We start from the raw sequence: 14,786 nt of genomic DNA, 5'->3' as shown, positions 1-14,786 counted from the left end.
GCAAGAAATGCCTTATGTTTGCAAAAAACACTGATCCTGACAAACTGAAAGAAAAAGAACAGCATGAGAAAGAAAAAGAAGAAAGTTACGCCCGTTTCAAAAGTCACAAAAAGATCCATAAAGATGATTCTTCTACATTATGCGTCAGCTTTGGTCTTCAAAAGGTCTCGAATACGCCATATTCACCTTCAATGCTATTATACTATAGTAGAAAACTGGCTGTTTATAACCTATGTTTCTACGAGAATGGCACTCGTAAAGTATTCTGTTATTATTGGGACAAATCTAATGGCAAACGAGGTGCAAACGAAGTAGCAACAATTTTGCATAAATACATTAAATCTGTTGATGCCAGAGGAAATGTTAAACGATTGCTGTTATATTGCGATGGTTGTCCAGGGCAAAACCGGAACCGCAATGTTATGGGAATGATTCATCAAACTTTGCAGAAATGTAATAATCTTGAAACAATTCAGTTGAATTTCCTACTAACTGGGCACACTTATATGCCAGTGGATACGTCTCACGCCATCATTGAAAATAACCTTAAACATACAACTGTTTATGCACCTTCCCAAAGGTTCACCATTTTCTCAACTGCTAGAAATAATCCATCGCCATTTAATGTTGAGCGAATATCTTATGATCAATTTAAAAAATGGGATAACATTGGAGACAAATATTTTAAAGGAAATCTTACTGGCAAAATAAGTAAAGTTCGGATTGCAACTTTTAAGGAAGACAAACACATTGTTTCTATAAAAACACCTATGAATTCTGTTGCCAAATTATTCGATGTTGAAGTCCAGCCTAAGACTAGGGTCCCACTTTATGTCCTGCTATAAATCACTACTGCCCATTTCCAAAAGAAATATCACGATCTTCAGAAACTTTGTACTGACCAAGTCATTCCAGCTTGTTTTCATCATGAATATTTGAACATTCCACGGGATGCGAATATGAAAGATGTGTTACCAGAATCAGACGTAGAAGATCCTGATTGCGATTTTTAATTTATTTTTGCTACAGTTTTGTTTTGATATTATGTTATTAATATTAGTATTACGAGTATATTATAATTTGTGGTTGCTTTCATTTTGATGTTATAACGTATAAGAAGTCAAAGTGTTAAGGCTGATTAATAAAAAGTATACGGTCGGCTTGTGTAATATTTCCTAAATAAATTTATGGGTAAATGCATTAAAATGCAATTATTGTTTCTCCGTCATCTGTTTGGATTAGAAAAAGATTCAATGACATTATTAAATGCGTTTAGGCATAAATTGATTTAGGAAGCGTTACGCAAGCCCCCCTAAGTAGCATATTTTTTATAAGTTTAATTATTTGAGGTTCCAGTATTACAGTCTTAACCAAATATGATTTAAAGTTAATTTTTTAACTATTATTTGTTTTGTTTGTTTGCTATCATTTGTTATATGTTTGAGATTGAATTATAGAGTTCCTTACAAATTGTCTTACATAGGATATTACTCTAAGTACACTTGGTTAATTTTGCATTTAATGTGTTCTTTACCAATTATTTTTCCAATAGTTAGAGTTTTGGATCTTAGTACCATAGTTAAGTGTTAATGAAACAGTACACACGAACATAATATTATGTATGAATTTTTAAAGAAACTTTTTTAACTCTGATGAGTCTTGTGATGTTAAACTGTGCACTGTGCCTTATTTGGAGTAATAATAATTAATAATATGTTGAGATCTCTTTCTTGTTTAAGCAAATTCTTGATGTTACTTAAGTATGTTATTTAACAATTATTTAGAAGATTTTTTTTATTCGTACCCAGTGTTTATTATAAAAACCAAATTTTGTTTAAGTTCTTAATTTTTAATTCAAAAAAATACTGCAATACAATAAAAATATTGATTAAAAACAAAAATCGTTTTATTTGTTAAACTCACTCCCTTCAAAAATGTCGGATAGAGTTGCAAATATTACTTTATAATAAGTAATTAGATTATTTTTCTTGAAGGACCTGACTAAAATTTAATTATTTAGTTTTTTTTTCCTATTTTTCAAAAATATTTTTTCGTTATTAATACATTTTTACCTATTTGCATATACAGTAGCTTAAGTATGTAACTGAATATACTTGAAAGATTTTTTGTAGGCTCAGGCGCATAGATAGTTGTACCTGTTATTTTTTTGGGGTAATCTTTTACTAACCAACTCTAAATGGTAATCTTGAAGTGTTAAGTTTAAATATTACTTCTTAGATAAAAGCCCACAATATTATAATGCCTAAACTCTAACAAGTATTTATCTATGATGAAAAGTAAATATTTTATAAGAATTTTTCAATAAAAAAAATTTTTGATCAGCTCTCCTGCACATTTGTATAGATGTCGGTTAGGAAGGATTGCCTTTCATGCGTTGATATAAACACAGTATAAGTAAGCAAGCAAGCAAGCATAGTGATTTAACCCAGCCTGAGAGACTTGCTCACCCCTAGAGAATGACATTCGGGTGATACAATTCATTGGGGCGAGGAGGATTAACTCCCGTAAGCAGGAATCACTCCACCCCGCTTCAATGCTCCAGACCATCCACTTACCCCCCGATAGCACTCTGATGCGCTATAGAGGCTCTCAATCAGCAAAGTGCTTATCATATGGGAGTCTTGGGTACACGGACTCCCATATGAAATCCTACCCCGATCAATGCAGGCCAGCGTGAGGCGCTCTATTCCCGCTATCTCTAGTGACTTATCTTCGATCTGTTTTGCTTGCTCGGGCGCCGAGTCCCCGCTCTGGGCTCTCTCCAGTTCGGCGACTCGGCGCTCGAGGATGTGGGCCCCTCATGCCCTTTTTTGGGTTTTGTTACTAATATTTTTTTTTGTGGCTTTCGCCTATTGTTAATATTTTATTGATTTTTTTTTAGTGGCTGAAGCCGATTTGAAGTTTTTTGTATATTTTTTTGAGGGATGTCTGAAAATTATAAAAATCAACATTAATAAATATAATGAGATGCCAAAGGTGAGCAAGTTGTCTTCTTTTGATAGAGCTACGATTATCTAGCCTTTATTATATATTTACTAATATTTGTTGTTTGGGTCTCCTATGTTTCCATCTATGGTACACATCATACCTTAATATCTCTTGCAAGATCCGGTTTGGGTGGTCTTCTAGCTCAGCAAATTTTGTTCTGGCTTTTTCCTCCATAATATCCAGTACTCTTATTTGTTTTAGGTCTCTAAATAACAACCGTTCGGCGACGTATCTGGGCACGTTTGCAGCTTCTCTGAGGCAGTTGTTGTGTGCCGCTTGTATCTTCTTTTTGTTACTTTGACTTATGTGACCCCATGCAAGAGATGCGTATGTAATTATTGGCAGTATAATGCTATTTATCAGTCTTAATTTTGTTTTCATAGCTAATTTGCTTCTTCTTCCTGTGAGTCCTCTTATTGCTGATCTGGCCGCTGCTGTTTTCTGGACTGTTGCGTTGACATGTGATGTGAATGTAAGACCTTGGTCCATTGTGACTCCTAAATATTTAACTTCGTTTTGCCATTCGATGGGTCTGTCTTGCAATGTTAGCTGTTCTTCTGGGTTATCTCTTCTCTTTTTGAAGATAACCGCTTGGGTCTTATCTGGATTTATTGCTATTTTCCATTGGATACTCCATTCTTCTATTGTATCCAATGCTGTCTGTAGATTTCTTACAGCTATATCTAGGTTCATGTGTTTTGCAGCAATTGCAGTGTCGTCTGCATAAAGGCTGATCAATGTTCCGGGTGTTCTTGGAACATCTGCTGTATATATGGTATACAGAAGGGGTGATAAAACTGCCCCCTGTGGTACTCCAGCTTCCGGCATTCCGTGTTCTGATAGAACTGGTCCTATCCGGACCCTGAACTTCCGGTCGCTTAGGTACGAGGAGATGAGTTTCGTCATGGCCCCGCTGTATCCATAATCTCTCATTTTGTATGTCAGTCCTTCATGCCACACTCTATCAAAGGCTTTGCTTACATCCAGAAAGGCTGCTCCCGTATATTGTTGGTCATTGAATCCAGCTACTATATATTCGGTAAGTCTTAATATTTGAAGTTCGCTGGAATGTTGAGCTCTGAATCCAAACTGTGATTCTGGGATTATGCCTAGCCTGTCTGTCTCTGATTGGAGCCTGGTTTGGATGACCCGTTCCACTATCTTACTGACTGCTGGAAGTAAGCTAATCGGCCTGTAATTTTGAGGAAATATGTGGTTCTTTCCTGGCTTGGGTATCATAATTACATGGGCTTCCTTCCATCGATTTGGGAAGAGCCTGTATCTTAGTATTGCGTTTGTTATATTGGTCAAATACACAACTGCTTTCGAGGGAAGATACTTCAGAGCTCTGTTAGTGATTTCGTCTGGACCAGGTGCTTTCTTTGGTGAACTTTTTCGAATCAGTTCACTTATTTCTCTTGGTGATGTGGGATTTATTATTTCTTCTTGTTCTTCGGGCGTTTCTAGTTCTGTTTCTTCGACTTCTTCGATAAAGTCTATATCTTCGTCTTGGTGATAATTCAGTGTACACTCTCTTTCAAGTGTCCTTCTCATCACCTCGGCTTTATCTTCTTCTGTGTAGACGATCCCATTTTCTCCATGTAGTGGGGGAATGGGTTTTCTATCGTTTCTTAAAGTTCTTTGGAGCCTCCATATTTCTTGCATATTTTGGCTCCTTTCCTCCATTTCTTTTATGTAGTTTTCCCACTTTTGGCTTCTATGGTCTATTAGTGCCTGTTTGACTTGTCGATTCAGTCGATTTGCCCTATTTTTATCTTCCTGGTTTCTTGTTCTTCTGGCTCTCTTTTTGGCTCTGTTCTTTTCCCTTATCATTTCTTTTATTTCCTGATTTATGTCTCTAAATCTTCCCATATGAATTTCATATTCTTCTTCAGTAGTGCTATTTCTTAGTGCTTCTTTTATGATGTTTTCGAGCTCTAGGACTTTTTCCTCTATTTCTTGTGGATTGTCAATTGTAGGAATGTTTCCAATTCCTATGCTCACTAGGCGTTTGAAGTTAGACCACTTGGTTTTCTTTCTTTTCTTTGTTGTTCTGTTATCTTCTTCCCATGTACCTATTTCTATGAGTATGGGGTTGTGGTCTGCTGATCCTTCGTTTAAAGTATAAGTAAAGTAACTTGTGAAGCGGTAACGATTATAGCCTAATAAAATAAAAAAAAGTCAATGTAAATTAGTACAGGTTAAAACAAATTTTATATCGAAGTTTAGGTGGGTACAAAAGATATTTTCAAGAAAGTATCCAAATCATACAAGGGGATCATTGTTTAAATAATTAAAAAGGGGTCTTTTTGCACAATATTTACTTTTTTAACTGCTGAGGTAATCCACTTATTAATAAAGGTCTATGGGATTTTTTTCTGCAAAGTTGAAGGGAGAATCTTTCACATAAGACTTACTAAATTAAATTTGACCCCCTATTTATTTAAATAATTATCCATAAAATTTTAAAAACAAATTTGCAAAAAATTATTTTTAGCGTTTTAAATAAGCACTATAAAATATCTTATTTTACAGAATAAGTTGCGCTATGTTACCAGTATTAAGAAAAAAAAAATTGGTCGAAAAATATTTAATATTTTTTGAGATATTGAATTTGTTTATTAAATGTTACTATATTTTCAATTGCAAAAACGCGGTTGTTGCCAAAGAAATATTCACCTGCTTAAGATCTCATTATTTTTATTTTTATGTATATTTTCGATACTTAAATGTATTGATAAATTCAAATTTAAATTAAACTCCCCCCCTAAAATGGCATTTGAAAATTATTCAAATTTGTTTATAATTTGTTTTTTTAATAAAGTCGCGGGGATTAAGTATTTTAAAATGCCGTTTCGATAATTGGGTTCCTGGGAATTTTTACTAATTAACAAAAATTTTTTGTCGTTTGTGCTTCTTTTTTTCTTGGAGTTTTATTACTACGGGCCCTTTAAGGGTTAAATTTTATTAAGAATATCGAATCTCTGAGTTGTAGATTCTAGACCTAACAATATTAAGATTTAACTAAAATCTCTTAAATAAAATGTGGCTACTTACCGAGTTACAGGGTGTTTTATTTAAAAATTTAAAAATTATTGTTACTTTAAAATTATTTGACGTATCCTTATCATACTTGGCAGAAAGTGTGGCTATTATACACTCTACTAAATTGTGATTAACAAACGTTTCTAGCTAGTTCCAGAGGCGTACAACAGGGGATAGTGAATGATTGACCCTTCCCAAATTCTACGCCACTGAGTGAATTACTATTTTAGCGAAATTTTTCGATTCTCCAATACTTTGTACGTAAGTAACTTTATTGGTATCGATAAAGTCATCAGTTTGAGAGATATTGGAAGTTTAAAATGAATGAATGAATGAATCAAAATAACTATGCCGTTTCATTTTTAACGTCCAATATCTCGAAAACTAATGACTTAATCGTTACCAGTAAAGAGTATATTATTTACATAGAAAGTATTGGAGAACCGAAAAATTTCGCTAAAATAGTAATTCCCTCAGTGGCGTAGAATTTGGGACGGGTCATCCATTAACTATCCCCTGTCGTACGCCTCTGGTAGTAGCTAAAAACTTATATTTATCACAATTTAGTAGACTGTATAGTACCCACACTTTCTGCCAAGTATGATAAGGATACGTCAAATAGTTTGAAAGTACTTGGTAAAAATAATTTTTAAATTTTTAAATAAAACACCCTGTAACTCAGTAAGTAGCCACATTTTATTTAAGTGATTTTGGACCAATCTTAATATTTTTAGGTCTAGAATCTACAACTTAAGAGATTCGACATTCTTAATGAAACTTAACCCTAAAAGGGGCCGTAGTAATAGTAACTCCAAGAAAAAAAAAAGAAGAAGAGGAAAAAATGACAAAATTTGTTAATTAGTGTAAAATTCCCAGGAACCCAATTATCGAAACGGCATTTCAAAATATTTAATCCCCGCGACGTTATTAAAAAAACAAATTGATAAACAAATTTGAATAATTTTCAAATGCCATTTTAGGGGGAAGTTTAATTTAAATTTGAATTTATCAATACATTTGTCGAAAATATACATAAAAATAAAAATAATAAGATTTAATACAGGTGAATATTTCTTTGGCAACAACCGCGTTTTTGCAATTGAAAATAGAGTAACATCTCAAAAAATATTAAATATTTTTGAACCAATTTTTTTTATTAATACTGATAACATAGCGCAACTTCTCCTGTAAAATAAGATATTTTATAGTGCTTATTTAAAACGCAAAAATATTTTTTTGCAAATTTGTTTTTAAAATTTTATGTATAATTATTTAAATAAACAGGGGGTCAAATTTAATTTAGTAAGTCTTATGTGAAATATTTACCCTTCAACTTTGCAGAAAACAATCCTATAGACCTTCATTAGTAATTGAATGATCTCAGCAGTTAAAAAAGTAATTTTTTTGCAAAAATGACCCCTGTTTAATTATTTAACCAATGATCCCCTTGTATGATTTGGATATTTTCTTGAAAATATCTTTTGTGCTCACCTAAACTTTGATATAAAATTTGTTTCAACCTGTACGAATTTACATTTTTATTTACATGTAGTGTAATTTTATTTTACTAGACTATTAATTTCATTTAAGTTGCTAACTGGGGGGTGATCTTCTTGATTTTTTGTGTCAAAACAAAAGGGACTAACTTTATTTTGAGCGTAACTTGCTTACATTTGATGCTAGAAATTAAAAAAAAAACAGAAATAAAGATTTTTTTAAACACTTGAAAAAAGTTGTATAATGTGTTCCCCAAGAATGCTTCATTATTTGGATATTTAACATTGAATTATTCTATTTGGAATTTTTCGAATATGAACCTCTTTTTCATTAGCTATAACTCTGCTTTTGCTAGGTATATGGACCTAATATATACACCATTTTTTTCACTTTTTTATACGCTATAGTTTTGCTAAGAATATTTTTTTCGACAAAATGCTTACGTTTTGAGTTATTTGCGAAAAACCGTCTAAAAACGTGGTTATTTTGTTGAAAAATGAACATATTCACTTGCAAATAACTCGAAAAGTATTGATTTGGTGAAAAAACTTAACACTTTAAAACAAAAAAACTTTAGAACAAAAGTTGCTTAAAATTAGTCAGTTTATCCATTTCGGAACTTATCTTGAACATATATTTTTTCACCCTCGAGATGGGGTGAAACTCACCCCCAGGGCAAAAGCACACATCGGCACCATATCACTTTTTTTCTATGACATGTTAGCTATGCGTATGCCAAATTTCATGTTAATCCAAGCGGTTCTTTAAAATTTACAGCAAAAACCGTGAAAGAATGGACTAAATAGCATGGTGTAGCTCAGGGGGTCGGCAACCACACAACAGGAAAGAGCTACTAAATAAATCCCAAGCACCAAAGATCTACCTTGTTTTAAAAACCTTTATTATAGACGTATACTTAAGAGAATAGGAAGTAAAAACTAAACATGGCGAAAAAAAAAATACATACGTATTTTGTTTTAATGGGAGGATTGACAGTCCATCATGTCTGTTAGTTTTTTAACATCCGGTTGGTAGTTTGTTATTCCTAGTCTAATACACGAGTCCAAATGTTCATCCGTTAGTCGGCTTCTGATTTGTTTTTAATGAACTTCATGTTTGAAAACGTTGATTCACAAAGGTAGGTGGAACAAAACAGGACACTAATTTTCAAAGCTACATTGACTAGGATTGGGTATTTCTATTTGGACACTAGACACCAAAAATTTTCTTTTCCGGCAACGCTCTTCAAACACAAATCATTCTGCAGTGTGACTATTTCTAATTCAGTCTCTGGTCTGCTTTCGCTGAAAGGCTGTTCGATGGTTTGGGATAAGCTTTCTGCATCGAGGGGCATGTACGGATAAGATACAAACTGAGCAGTCGCTTCAATTTTGTTGAAGTCACTAAATCGGGGATCGAATTCATGCCTCAGTCTGGTCAACATTTCTATATGCCCCTCTCCTGTGTAAGGTTGAACGTTTACTACTTCTTTTTCGATTACTTCTTTTAAACAAGGAAAATGTTTTAAATTTCCTTCCAGTAGATTTTCCCCATAGTTCAAGTTTCGCAATGAATGACTGTACTTCGGAAATCATTTGAAGTATACTTTTTTCTTTACCCTGAAGCTGCAAATTTAGTTCATTCAGCTTTCCTGTGACATGGTCAAGAATCCAAAATCTCTCAACCATGCGAGTTCTTCGAATGTTGAGTAGTCTTCTTTACGCTCTTTAAGAAAAGCGATTAAAGCTGGTAGGAGCTCATAAAAGCGCCGAAGAATCTCCCCCTTGCTTAACCAGCGTATCTCTGTATGCAGAAGCAATTCTCCGTATTCTAGATTAATTTCTGCAATTAGAGTTCGGAACTGTCTTCTCTGCAAAGCATGAACTCTTACTTGGTTTACAAGTTTAACAACGACTTTCATAATATTGTCGGCATTTAATATATTTCTACTTTATATATAATTGATGGATTCGACCGTTACTTGATGGAAGTTCATTTTATCTAACAATAAAAAACTGAAAACGTTTGTTTTCTATACTTCCACAAAATTTATTATATCTAAGTGACTACAGCTGTTTCGGCGGAGTGCCTTTCTCAAGTAATATAGTTTACAATGTGTTTGCCTTTTTAATCTTCAACTGAAGAGGTTGAGGAGTGGGGAGCTGTTTGTCTCGAGTTGGTCATTCAGAATTATATCTGTATTTTTCAGTTTATTAATTTCCATAGATTCTAAAAAAGATAGCTTAAGGCCTTTATTTTGAATATGTAGAATTTTAAACTCTTCATTGAAAGAATGATTATGATCTAGAAGGTGAAGTGCGTATGTAGAAGTGTCTGTTTTTCTATTGTTGAATGCCCTTTTGTGTTCTGCTATCCGTTTGTCAAAAGTTCTGCCAGTTTGACCGATGTACGTTTTCGGACAGTCACCACAAGTTAGTTTGTACACACCACTCTGTAGTTGCTTTCTCTTTCGGCTTTTATTGTTCTTAATATATTTGCTTAAGTTGTTGTTAGTTCTGAAAGCTGGTGTTATTCCTTTCTTTTTTATGTATCTGGCTATTGTTGTTGTTATCTTGCCAGTATATGTGAGAGAGCAGAAGGTACTGGGTTCTTTCTGTGGTGGTGGATACACTAATTTCAGGGCTTTCTTATGGAGTTTTTGGTTTAAAATTTTGTTAACTGTTTGTTCGTTATAGCCGTTGTTTACTGCTATTTGTTTAATGATGTTTAGTTCTATTTCGAAGTTATTTTTTGTCATGGGAATTTCTGTCAGTCTATGTATCATGCTATGGTAGGCTGCTAATTTGTGTTGTGTAGGATGGGATGATGAATTGTGTATAGTTGTGTCAGTATGGGTAGGTTTATGATATATGGAGAACTCATGTTTGTTGTGTAGTCTGGAAATCGTTACATCTAGAAAGTTTATAGAGTTATTCTGTTCTGTTTCTACTGTAAACTCAATATTATTATGAAGTGAATTAATATATGATAGAAATTGGTCAAGTTGTCTGTTAGTTCCTGTAAAGCATACTAGTATATCATCCACGTATCTCCACCAATATAAGAACTGTTTAAATACGGGATGTTTAGAAATTGTTGTTTCAAGTTGGTTCATAAATATATCTGATAGCAATGGGCTTAGAGGATTACCCATAATAAGTCCTGCACTGTTGTTTGTGTATATTTGATTATTGAATTCAAAATAGTCTTGATTTATGCATATTTCAAGAAGGTGTAAAATTTCAGATGCAATGATCGGATTTGTACTATTATGGTCTAAAAGATTCTTAACTAAAACAAAAGTTTCTGTAGGAGGAACACTAGGAAAAAGATTTTTTACGTCAAATGAAATTAGTCTGGAGTTTTTGGGCAATTGAAAATGTTGTATTTTATTAACTAGTTCTAGTGTATTTTTTACGGTGACTTTCGGCCCTCGGTAATAATTTAGTCTTTCATTCTGCGTTTAAATTTTTCAAAAATATTTATTGGTTTTTTCAGGATTCGAAAAAAATGAACACAATCCGTGGTAATATTTTCCAAATCTATCTTTGTCTTACAACGCACTCAGCCGAATATAATCTTGTCAGCATATATTGTCAGTCATAGACACTGACAATCAGTGACAATTTTAAATATTTGACATTGCATCGTGAATATTTTAAGTTATTGATTAAATATTATTGATATATAGTGTATTTGATAAATAATTGATTTAAGACGTGAACTTAATAAAAAGTTATTTATTGTGTATTATTTGTGGAAGATCCAGGCACAGAATACATCAGGATAATATATTCTGTGATCCAAGTAATTTGTTGTTAAAGATGTTCAAAATTGTAATCTTTCCGTAATAATGACCGAATGACCAACTCGAGACAAACAGCTCCCCACTCCTCAACCTCTTCAGTTGAAGATTAAAAAGGCAAACACATTGTAAACTATATTACTTGAGAAAGGCACTCCGCCGAAACAGCTGTAGTCACTTAGATATAATAAATTTTGTGGAAGTATAGAAAACAAACGTTTTCAGTTTTTTATTGTTAGATACTTTATATATGTTTATATATGTTATATTTTTTATTTTATTCGATTCGCATGACGAGCGACTCGAACTAAGGTTAAGATCGACCGGTCGATCGCGATCGACGTGTTGCCGACCCCTGGTGTAGCTAATAAAAACCTACAAATTAAAAGAAAAATGTTTCTACGATGATTAGAACAGAACAATAAACGAAATATTACGTTTCGATTTTTTGAGGTTTTTTTCAGGTCTAGGGGTCTAAAATTTTCTTAAATCTTTTTTGGGATGTATTTGAATGGAAACAAGGCAAACAATATTTTAAAATTGAATCAGAAGTACAACCGATTAAAGAAAATACCGAAAAATTATTTTTCGTTATTTTGACCGTGATGCCTCACCGATAAAAATCTGAAAAGAAATCATGGAGATAATTTGATCATGGTTCTGATCTACGGCAGGGAAACCTCTAATAATAATCCATCTGTTTGTAATGGAGAACAGGTATACAGAGAGGTTCAAAATTATGGAATAAATTCATTTTTTCGAGAATAGATCACTTTGGAGAAAAATCCCGAGGCAGGTCGATTTTTATTTTTAAATTATGATTTTTTGACATATTTTCCATAATATTGACTTCATCCATTTGGGCGTGATGACGTAATCGATGATTTTTTTTAATAGGAAGAGGTGTCGTGCGGTATCTCATTTGAAAAGTTATTCAATATCAATCATTATTTATACAAGGTGGCCAAAAAATATTTTTTTAATCAAATTAATTGATGCAAAAAGAATAATTTATGTAATTTATTTAACTCAGAATATATTTCATTGCTGTCAAAAAATAGAAAAAAATGTTTATCTTACAAATAAACATTGCCAGGAGGGAGATGGTTGGTCGTTTGGCATTTAATTTAAGCGAAGAGCAATGTTTATTTGTCAAATAAATATTTTTTTCCGTTTTCTGACAGCAGTAAAATATTTTTTTAAATAAATAAATTACATACACACCTTTTTGCGTCGATTAATTGAAATTCAAAAATATTTTTCCCACCCTGTATAAATAATCAAGATAGTTTTTATTCTATTGAATGGAGGATTGAATAACCTTTCAAATGGGCTGGCACACGACCACTATTCTCATTTAAAAAAAACATCAATTACCTCATTTGCCCAGTAGTCCAGAAAGCCACTGCGCATCCGCTAGGAAAAATATTCTAATTCGGATTTTTTGCACAATCTTACTCAAAAATGACTCCTTTTAATAAATTTGCATGTTGCCAGGACCAAAAGGTGGTCAAAAATTTTTTAAACGTTTTTTTTTTGTTTTTTTCCTAAAATTATTTTTTTTGCATGGAAAAAAGTTTTTTTTAGGTTTTTTGGATCATTCCAAACAGAAAAGCTCTTTAGTGACTTTTCTCTAAAAATGATAGTTTTTAACATATAAGCGATTAAAAATTGAAAAATTGCGAAATCGGCCATTTTTAACCCTCAAAAACTAGGTGAAAAACTGAAAATTTGAATGTTGCCAAGGTAGGTAGATATTCTTTAAACATCGATTGATGAAATCCCGAAGAGTTTTTGCAATACAATATTCAAAACTCCTTTGTTTTTTAATTGCTAATCAAGCGTGCGCGACACTATTTTCCACCGACAGTAAGGTGCAAATGAAAGGAATAAATTCGTTATTTCGTAAACCGGAGACTTTAAGGAAAAATTCCGAAACCGGTCGATTTTTATTTTTAAGTTATGATATTGTCACATATATGGTATACTAGTGACGTCATCCATCTGGACGTGATGACGTAATCGATGATTTCTTTAAATAAGAATAGGGGTCGTGTGCTAGCTCATTTGAAAGGTTATTCAATTTTCTATTCAGTAATATAAACACTTACATAATTATTTATACAGGGTGTCCAAAAAATTTTTATTAAATTAAATTATTTGACAAAAAAAGAAGTAGAAGGACACACTGTATAAATAATTATGTAAATGTTTACATTATTGAAAAGAGAATTGAAGAGCCTTTCAAATGAGCTACCACACGATCCCTATTCTCATTTAAAAAAATCATCGATTATGTCATCACGCCCAGACGGATGACGTCACTAGTATACCATATATGCCACAATATCATAACTTAAAAATAAAAATCGACCTGTTTCGGGATTTTTCATTAAAGTCGCCGGTTTACGAAATAACGAATTTATTCCTTTCATTTGCACCATACTGTAGGTGGAAAATAATGTCGCGCACGCTTGATTAGCAATTAAAAAACAAAGGAGTTTTGAATACTGCAGTGCAAAAAACTCTTCGGGATTTCATCAATCGATGTTTAAAGAATATCTACCTACCTTGGCAACATTCAAATTTTCAGTTTTTCACCTAGTTTTTGAGGGTTAAAAATGGCCGATTTCGCAATTTTTCAATTTTTAATCGCTTATATGTCAAAAACTATCATTTTTAGAGAAAAGTCACTAAAGAGCTTTTCTGTTTGGAATGATCCAAAAAACCTAAAAAAAACTTTTTTCCATGCAAAAAAATAATTTTAGGAAAAAAACAAAAAAAAACGTTTAAAAAATTTTTGACCACCTTTTGGTCCTGGCAACATGCAAATTTGTTAAAAGGAGTCCTTTTTGAGTAAGATTGTGCAAAAAATCCGAATTAGAATATTTTTCCTAGCGGATGCGCAGTGGCTTTCTGACTACAGGGAGATGACGTCAATATTATGATATATAGCCCAAAAAATTCAAAAATAAAAAACGACCTGTTTCGGGATATACATACCTCCAAAATCGCCCAAAAATTCTCGAGAAAATTAATATATTCCAACCTGATGTATTCATATTCAAACCTGTGTGTAGAACACACATCCATGTAGGCATAGTCACCTCGGAAAAGAGATGAAAAATTTAAACCGAATATAACAAAATTCAGTTTGGCAACATTAGTGAGTACTAAGTTCAATAGAACCGTAATTTAGTACAGACTAATTAATATATTTTTTTACCAACAAAAATGAGATATTTTAAACAAATAGCGTTTCAAAAATAATGTGGAGAATAATTTTGAATTCGGTCACGTTATAGACCAGTAAGGATCTGTGAAAAACATTAATACCATTAATAACCCGGAACATTAATAAAAAATTAAAATATTTAAAAATTTCGAAAAACGTCCGATTTTTTTCTGCTTTGTTTGCTTATAACTTTAA

This window comes from Diabrotica virgifera, chromosome 8 (genome assembly GCF_917563875.1).
Source record: "Diabrotica virgifera virgifera chromosome 8, PGI_DIABVI_V3a".
NCBI classification, from domain to species: Eukaryota; Metazoa; Arthropoda; class Insecta; order Coleoptera; family Chrysomelidae; genus Diabrotica; species Diabrotica virgifera.
This window is presented reverse-complemented; position numbering follows the sequence as displayed.